The sequence below is a fragment of the Saccopteryx leptura genome, chromosome 2 (assembly GCF_036850995.1).
Source record: "Saccopteryx leptura isolate mSacLep1 chromosome 2, mSacLep1_pri_phased_curated, whole genome shotgun sequence".
Classification (NCBI taxonomy): domain Eukaryota; kingdom Metazoa; phylum Chordata; class Mammalia; order Chiroptera; family Emballonuridae; genus Saccopteryx; species Saccopteryx leptura.
In genome coordinates, this window is record NC_089504.1 from 191,519,044 (window position 1) to 191,527,721 (window position 8,678).

Consider the following 8,678-nt stretch of genomic DNA (forward strand, 5'->3'; position numbering starts at 1 on the left):
GGGAATAAGAAATGTCAGCATTCTCTGCTGGTAGGGAAGAAAAAAACATGCAGGTGGATGGTGTGAAATTTAAGCAGATTTGAGAAAGAACTAATCATTTGGAATTCTCCAATGGAGCTGTGTTTTGACAATTCTCTGGTAATTTCCTGTTTTAGTTTGCCCACTTCATATTAATACACAAGGCAGCATGCTACAGCTGTAAAAGCATGGTTTTTGGTCATGGTTTTGAGGTCATGTGTCCCGGTCCTGTCACTTTCAGCATAGGCCAGTCACTTCTTTGAGCTTCAGATTCTAAATCTGATTGCTGGAATAATGATACTTAACTCAGTGAGTTGCTGTGAGAAGTAAAATAGTAATGAATATAGAAGTGCTTTATATTGCGGCCTGCTACTTTTCAGCTGTGTGACTTTGTGCAAATTACTTAATCTCCATTCTCCTGTAAAATGGGGATAAGAGTATTTAACCCTCTCTGAGTTGTGGTGAGGGTCGCAGAAGTTAATACATGTCAAGTGCTTAGAATAGTGCCTGGGCCCTGGCTGGTTGGCTCAGTGGTAGAGCATCAGCCTGGTGTGCAGGAGTCCCAGGTTTGATTCCCAGCCAGGGCACACAGGAGAAGCACCCATTTGCTTCTCCACCCCTCCCCCTCTCCTTCCTCTCTGTCTCTCTCTTCCCCTCCCACAGCCAAGGCTCCATTGGAGCAAAAAATGTTGGCCCGGGCACTGAGGATGGCTCTGTGGCCTCTGCCTCATGCTAGAATGGCTCTGGTTGCAGCAGAGGGATGCCCCAGATGAGCAGAGCATCGCCCCCTGGTGGGCATGCCAGGTGGATCTTGGTCAGGCACATGCGGGAGTCTGTCTGACTGCCTCCTCGTTTCCAACATCAGAAAAAAAAAAAAAAAAAGAAAAAGAAAAAAAAAAGAATAGTGCCTGGCATACAGTATGCTACTACACACTTTTGACTCTACATGATTTCTGTTACTTTTATTTTTTTTAAATATTTAATTTTTTCTTTTATTAATTTTTAGAGAGGAGAGAGAGAGAGAGAGAGAGAGAGAAGGGGAAGGGAGGAGCAGGAAGCATCAACTCCCATATGTGCCTTGACCAGGCAAGCCCAGGGTTTTGAACCAGCAACCTCAGCGTTCCAGGTTGATGCTTTATCCACTGTACCACCACAGGTCAGGCTCTGTTACTTTTATTTATTTGATGTTATATATATGTTATTTACTTTTTCAGGTTTATTCCATGATTTTTATGTTAATTTAAATACAGCAGAACTTATATTTAGAATTTAACTATTATTGAGCATTTAGTGAAAAGCGCTGAGGTGCTGAATACTAATAATGTAAACTACAGTGGATGGCTATCTAGTTTGCAAAAGGGAATAGCATGACCATGCTTCAATTCAATAATTCACTTTGATAGAATCCACTGTTATTTTTAACATAATGTTAGATACAAAAATATGTACCAAGGAGTGTTTTTGATATATATTTTTATTATTCTAATATTAATGCATGGTCATTGTAAAAAAAAATTTAGAAAATACTGATGAGATAATAGTAATAATGACAACAATGACATAAAATTGAAAGTACTTTATTTGCCACCACCAAGAGATAGCTAAATCTCACATTTTCATTTAAATGGTTTTGGTTTTCTGTGTTGTGTGTGTGTGTAAATGCACATAAAATTGAAATTATACTTTTTAAAATTTAAACAGTTCATAAATATCTTTCCATGTTACTAAATATTCTCTCCCCCATTATTATTTTTAAAAAATTTGGAAATAATTTTAGACTTAAAGAACAGTTGCAAAAAATAGTACAGAGATACTTGGAGACTATGCAAATATCCTGTTTCTACTTAAAGGCTTGCCCATTCTTTTTAGCACACATTGGTGGATCTTGCCCACAGCAATGATTACTGTGGTGTTTTAATGGTGACTTTCTATTTCCCTCATGCCCTCTGAATTTACTGTATTGACTGGTATTCTTTTTTAAGGAAGAGCTGTCCCTTCTCTTCCACTTATTTATTTAATCATTTATTTATAGTCATGTGGACTCATGGACATTCTTTCTGTTATAATCTAATATTGTTATTTTACTTTTTATTTTGTTGCTCAACATGTTTCAGCTTTGATTTTTGGGAGCTCTTTCAGATTCCCATGTGTTTTTATCCCCCCTTTAAAATACTATAAAATTCTCCAGGCTCATGTTTAGTCCTACTGCCCCACTCCTGGAATGAAACGCTTCTCCAAGGACCCTTGATTCCTTTTACAGAGGGATGATATTTAAAAACCAAATACCATTGGGATGTAGGAGTTCTCCTTGTCATGATTTCTAACCTCTCTCAGTAGATAGGATGTGTGTATGTGTATGTACCCTAACTCATGTATAGATACATGTCTATATTTCTGTACCAATTTAATCTGTATATATTTAAATTTTTTAAAATTTAACAGTTAAAAACTGAGTCTATATTGACATCTCTGAACACAGTTGAGCACCAAAGAAGTCATTCTAGCTTTCCTTTATTTTTTTTTAATGTGTAACTTGTTTCCCCAACAGTGAAAAACCTGGCTCTCATTTTATACAATATATTTAGATTTTTTTTAAATCCAAATAATACAAATCAGTAGTGTCAGAATTCCTCGCCCACTTTCCTGTGAGGAACAACTGAAGTGCAGTGTTTGTGTTCAGTACTTCAGCTTTATATCAAATTAAAACACTGTCTTCCAGAATTACTTAGGTCATCTCCTATCTTCCCCATCTCCTTCAGTATGCTTATGTGATTAATTTGTAATAAGTTAAATGTATTTGTCCTAATCTGCATTCCATGTTTTTTTTCACATCCTAGTAGATTTCTTCTACATGTAGTAAAATTCACTTTTTGTGGTGTACAGTTCTATCAATTTCAACACAAAGTAGTATTATGAACCATAGTTCTATATGCAATAATCTCATTGCTGCAAAGTTCTCCCTGCTGCTCTTTCAGAGATAACCCATCCTCAAACCCTGATCTCGACTACTCATCTGTTTCCTTCCCTATGATTTTGCTCTTTCCAGAATGTCATACAAATAGAATCAAACAATTCTGGACCTGGATTCTTTCACTTTGCAAAATGCAGGTAAGATTCACATATGTTGTTTTGTGAATCAATAGTTTATTTTATTTTATTGCTGGTAGCTTTCTACAATGTGTCCGTAAAGTCATGGTGCACTTTTGACCGGTCACAGGAAAGCAACAAAAGATGATAGAAATGTGAAATCTGCACCAAATAAAAGAAACATTCTCCCAGTTTCATACCTATTCAGTGCAGTTTGATGTGGGCTCGATTTGTTGCCCTATACACATCCAAATGATAGTGAAGTTCTTGCCACACATGGGTAAGGATGTCTGGTGTAACAGAGTGAATAACGTCTGTGATTTTCTATTTTAAGTGATTAATGTCGTGACGCTTCATTATAAACGTGCCGATATTCACGTTGCACTTTGGTCACAAATTTGAATTTAGTGAGCCACAGAACACACTGAACTTTTCTCTGTACCATCCACATCTCGACTGGCACGGCCGTAGGCTGCTCCTCTGTATACATGGTGTTACATCATCATCTGCGCATGCGTACATGCTGCCATATCATTCTACAGAAACTGGGAGGGTTTTGCTTTTATTTGGTGCAGATTTCACATTTCTATCATCTTTTATTGCTTTCCTGTGACCGGTCAAAAGTGCACCATGACTTTACAAACACACTGTATTATATAGATAGATACACTATATTTGTAGTACATCTAGGTTGTTTCCAATTTTTAAAGCAGCTATGAATATTTGTTTATAGGTTTTTATGCAAACATATTTTCTTTTCTTTTGGATCCATTTCTAGGAATGCTGGGTCGATCACATGGTAGGTATATGTTTACCTTTATAACAAATAGCCAGCTCCTGGCCAGTTTGCTCAGTGGTAGAGTGTCACCTGGCATGTGGATATTCCTGGGTTTGATTCCCAGTCAGGGCACACAGGAGAAGCGACCATCTGCTTCTCCCTCCTTCTCCAACTTCCTCTTTCCCACCCACATCCATGGTTCAATTGATTTGAGTGTTTTGGCTGGGGGCACTGAAGATGGCTCCATGGAACCTCCATCTCAGGCACTACAAAGAGCTTGGTTGCAAGCATAGTCCCAGATGGGCAGAGCATCGGCCCCAAATGTGGGTTGTCATGTGGATCCTGGTCAGGGCTCATGTGGAAGTCTGTCTCTATCTCCCCTCTTCTCACTTGGAAAAAGAAGGAAAAAAACCAGCCAAACTGTTTCCCAAAGTGGCTATATCACTTTATATTTTTATTATTTTGCATTCCTACTAGCAAGCAATGTATGAGAGTTCCTATTGCTCTGCAACCTCACCAGCACTTCATATTGTCAGGTTTTTACATTTTAAATATCCAAATAGGCATATTGTAGTATCTGATTGTGGTTTTAATTTATAATTTCCTCTTAATTAATGATATTGAACATATTTCTTACGCTTATTTTGCATCTGATTATGTTCTTTGGTAAAGCATCCGTTTAGGTCTTTTGCCCATTTTTAAAGATTAGGTTGTCTTCTGATTAAGTATTGATTGATTGATTGATTGATTGACTTTACAGAGAGAGACAGAAACATCAATCTGTTCTTCTATGTGCCCTGATCAGGGATCAAATCCACACCCTTTACATTTTGGAACGATGTTCTAAGTAACCAAGCTATCTAGTCAAGGCTAGTTGTTGAGTTTTATGAGTTCTTTATGGATTCTGGAATCAAGTCTTTTGTCAGATGTAATATTAAAGTATTAGTTTGTGGCTTGTCTTTTTATTCTCCTAATCAAAAAGTGGAAGTTTTTACGGAGCAAAATTTTTATTTTAATTCAGTCCAATTTATCAGTTTTTCCTGTCATGGATTATAATTTTGTCATGTCTAAAAACTCTTTGCCTAACTTAGGGTTGGATGGTGGCACTATTGACATTTTGGATTGTATACTTCTTTGTTGTGGGAGAGGCTGTCCTGTGCAATTATAGAGAGTCCAACAGCATGCCTGGCCTCTACCCACTAGATGTCTATAACACCTCCACTGCCCCCCAACTCCACTCTCTATTCATGGCTCAGTTCCAAAAATGTTTACAGTCATGCCTGATCAGGCGGTGGCACAATGAATAGAGCGTCAGACTGGGATGCAGAGAACCCAGGATCTAAACCTGAAGATTGCTGGCTTGAGCAAGGGGTCACTCACTCTGCTGTGCTCCCACCCCCATCAAGGCACATATGAGAAAGCAATCAATAAGCAACTAAGGAGCCGCAACAAAGAATTGATATTCTCATCTCTCTCCCTTCCTGTCTGTCTGTCCCTATCTGTCTCTCTCTCTATCTCTCTGTCTCTGTCACACACACAAAGAAAGTTCTAGATATCACCAATTTCCCCTGAGGTTATAAAGATGACTTCATTCAGAATCACTGACCTAACCCAAGGTCATGCATACTATTTTCTCCTGTGTTTTCTTTGAGAAGTTTGTTTTCATTTTTGCATATTCATATTCAGCATATTCAGCTGTTCTAGCTCCAGTTGTTTGGAGAACCTATCTTCATTGAAGTGTATAGCATGGGTGGTGCAAAAGTAGGTTTACAGTTGTGAATATGTGAAACAGAGTTCATTCTTGTATTATTATTTATTAATTATTATTATATTTTCCATACAAACAACTATAAACCTACATCTTGCCCTACCCTGTTTGCATCACTATAAAAAATCAGTTTACTGTATTCATGTGGATTTATTTCTGGTCGGTATCGTCTGTTCCATTGATCTATGTGTTTATCCTTTCTCTAATTCCTCACTGTCTCAATTACTGTAGCTTTAACTCTTGAAATCAGGTAGTGTGAATCCTCTAATTTTTTTTATTCATTTTCAAAATTGTTTGGCAATTCTAGTTCCTTTGCCTTTCCATATAAATTTTTAAACCATTGTGTCAATATCTATATATGTACAAGTTTGCTGGAATTTTGATTCAATTTGCATTGACTCTACATAATACAATAAATTGGGGAAACTTATCATCTCAATCATTCTGAATCTTCTAATTCATGAAAATGGTCTATTTCTGCATTTATTTGCATCTTGTTTAATTTCTTTCTTTAGTGTTTTGTCTTCGATAATTTTAAAAAAGATTTATTACTAATTAGGGTTTTTGGTGCTATTGTAAATAGTATCATTTTAATTTTGAATTGCAATTGTTCAGTGCTAGTATTTAGAAATGACATTGATTTGTGTGCAATGACTTTGTATCTTGATACTTTATTAAATTCACTTATTAGTTCTAAGAGCTTTTATGTAGAGTCTTTAGAAATATCTACATGGAAAACTATGTTATCTATGAATTGTGGTGATATATCTTTCCTTTCTGTGCCTTATTTTAATGTAATGGCTAGATTACCAGTGTGGTGGTTAGTAGGAGTAGTAGAAGAGGATATCTTTGCTGCTTCCCTATCTTAGGGGAAAAGTATTCAGTCTTTTGCCATTAATTATTATTTTAGCTATAGAATTTTTGTAGATGCGTTTTATTATAAAAGAAGTTCCTATTACTAGTTTTCTGAGAGTTTTAATTATGAATGGGAGTAGAATTGTATCAAATGCTTTTTCTTGCATCTATTTTATCTTTTAGTCTGGTATTATTGTACTTATGTTGATTGATTTTTAAATGTTTTCAAATTTTCAAATATTTTGCTAAGGATTTTTAAAGCTATATTCACGAGGGTTATTGCTCTGTAGCTACCTTCTCCCATGATTAGGGTAATGCTGGTGTCATAAAATAAGTTGGGAAGCATTTCCTCCTCCTCTATTTTCTGGAAAAAAAATGTGTTGAATTAATATTATTTATTTCTTGTATGTTTGATAGAATTCAACAATGAAATCATTTTGGTCCGGAGATTAATTTTTGGAAAGTTTTTAAAGTACTAATTTAATTTACTTAATAAATATAGACCATCAATTTATCTATTTCTTCTTGACTGAGCCTTAGTAATTTGTCTTTCAAAGAGTCCATTTCAGATAAGTTGTCAAATTTCTGGTCATAGAGTTGTTCATAATGTACTATTATATAGGTAGAGTGCAGAGCATTTACCTAGCAGCTGTGGCTGACGCAATGCTGTGAGAACACTCCAGCACCTGAAACCCTCCTAGCCACACCCAGGAGGGAGCTCACCCACTATAAAGAAGTGACTCAGCGCTAACCAGGCAGCTCCCTGATCTTTTGAGCCATTGGCTGTGAAGGACACACTGTAATATCCTATAGGCTGAACCTGTATATATAAGCTAGTTTACTTCCTGAATAAAGTGGATCTGTATCACTGAACCTGGTCCGCAGAGTTGGGTCTCTGCATCTCCATTGTCCTCACCCCTGGTGGGCCTTATCCACACTGTTAAAATTTTGTTAATGTTTTTGGAATCTGTAGTGATATCCCATTCGTTGTCTTTGGTAATTTATATCTATTTTCTTTTTTGTTTGGTCAGCCTGGCTAGACATTTATCAATTTTATTAATCTTCTTAGAGAATCAGCTTTTGATTTTATTAGTATTTCTCCGTTGTTTTCTGCTTTTAATTTCTTTTATCTTTTTTATTAAGTGAGAGGAGGGGAGGCAGAGATACAGACTCCACATGTGCCAGGACAGAGATCCACCCAGCAAGCCCACCAGTGGATGATGCTCTGCCCATCTGAGGCGTTGCTCCATTGCTCAGCAAACAAGCTCTTCCTAAAGTCTGAGGTAATGCCATGGTGCCATCCTCAGTGCCCAAGGCCAACTTGCTCAACTGAGCCATGGCTGTGGGAGGGGAAGAGAGAGAGAGAGAGAAATCGAGAGAGGGAAAGAAAAAGGGGAGTGGTGGAAAAGCAGATGATTGCTTCTCCTGTGTGTCCTGACTGAAAATTGGTCTCAGGATTTCCACATGCTGGCCTATGGGCTGACTCTCTATCACTGAGCCAAGCCAACCGGCCAGGGCCTGCTTTTTTTTTTACAGAGACAGAGAGAGAGACAGAAAGAGGGATAGATAGGGACAGACAGACAGGAACAGAGAGAGATGAGAAGCATCAATCATTAGTTTTTTGTTGTGACACCTTAGTTATTCATTGATTACTTTTTCATATGTGCCTTGACCGTGGGGCTACAGCAGTAACCCCTTGCTTGAGCCAGCGACCTTGGGTCCAAGCTGGTGAGCTTTGCTCAAACCAGATGAGCCCACACTCAAGCTGGCGACCTCAGGTTCCTGAACCTGGGTCTTCTGCATCCCAGTTCAATGCTTTATCCACTGCGCCACTGCCTGGTCAGGCTAGGGCCTGCTTTTGATTTCATTGATTTCTGTTTTATTATTTCTCTTTCTTTGGATTATGTATGAGTAAAGTAAAATTTGCTTTTACTTTTATAATATCTAAATATGGAAGCTTAGGTCATTGATGTGACCTCTCATCTAAGTGTTTAATTCCTCAGTTTCTCTCTTAGAAGTATTTTAATTGTATTGCAAAAAACTTGAAATGTACTTTCATTTTCCTTCAATCAAGTTTTTTTTTAAAGTTTCCCTTGAAATTTTCTCTTTGGTCCATAAATTATTAGAAGGGTTTTTTTTAATTTCTAATATTTGGGAATTTTCCAGATATAA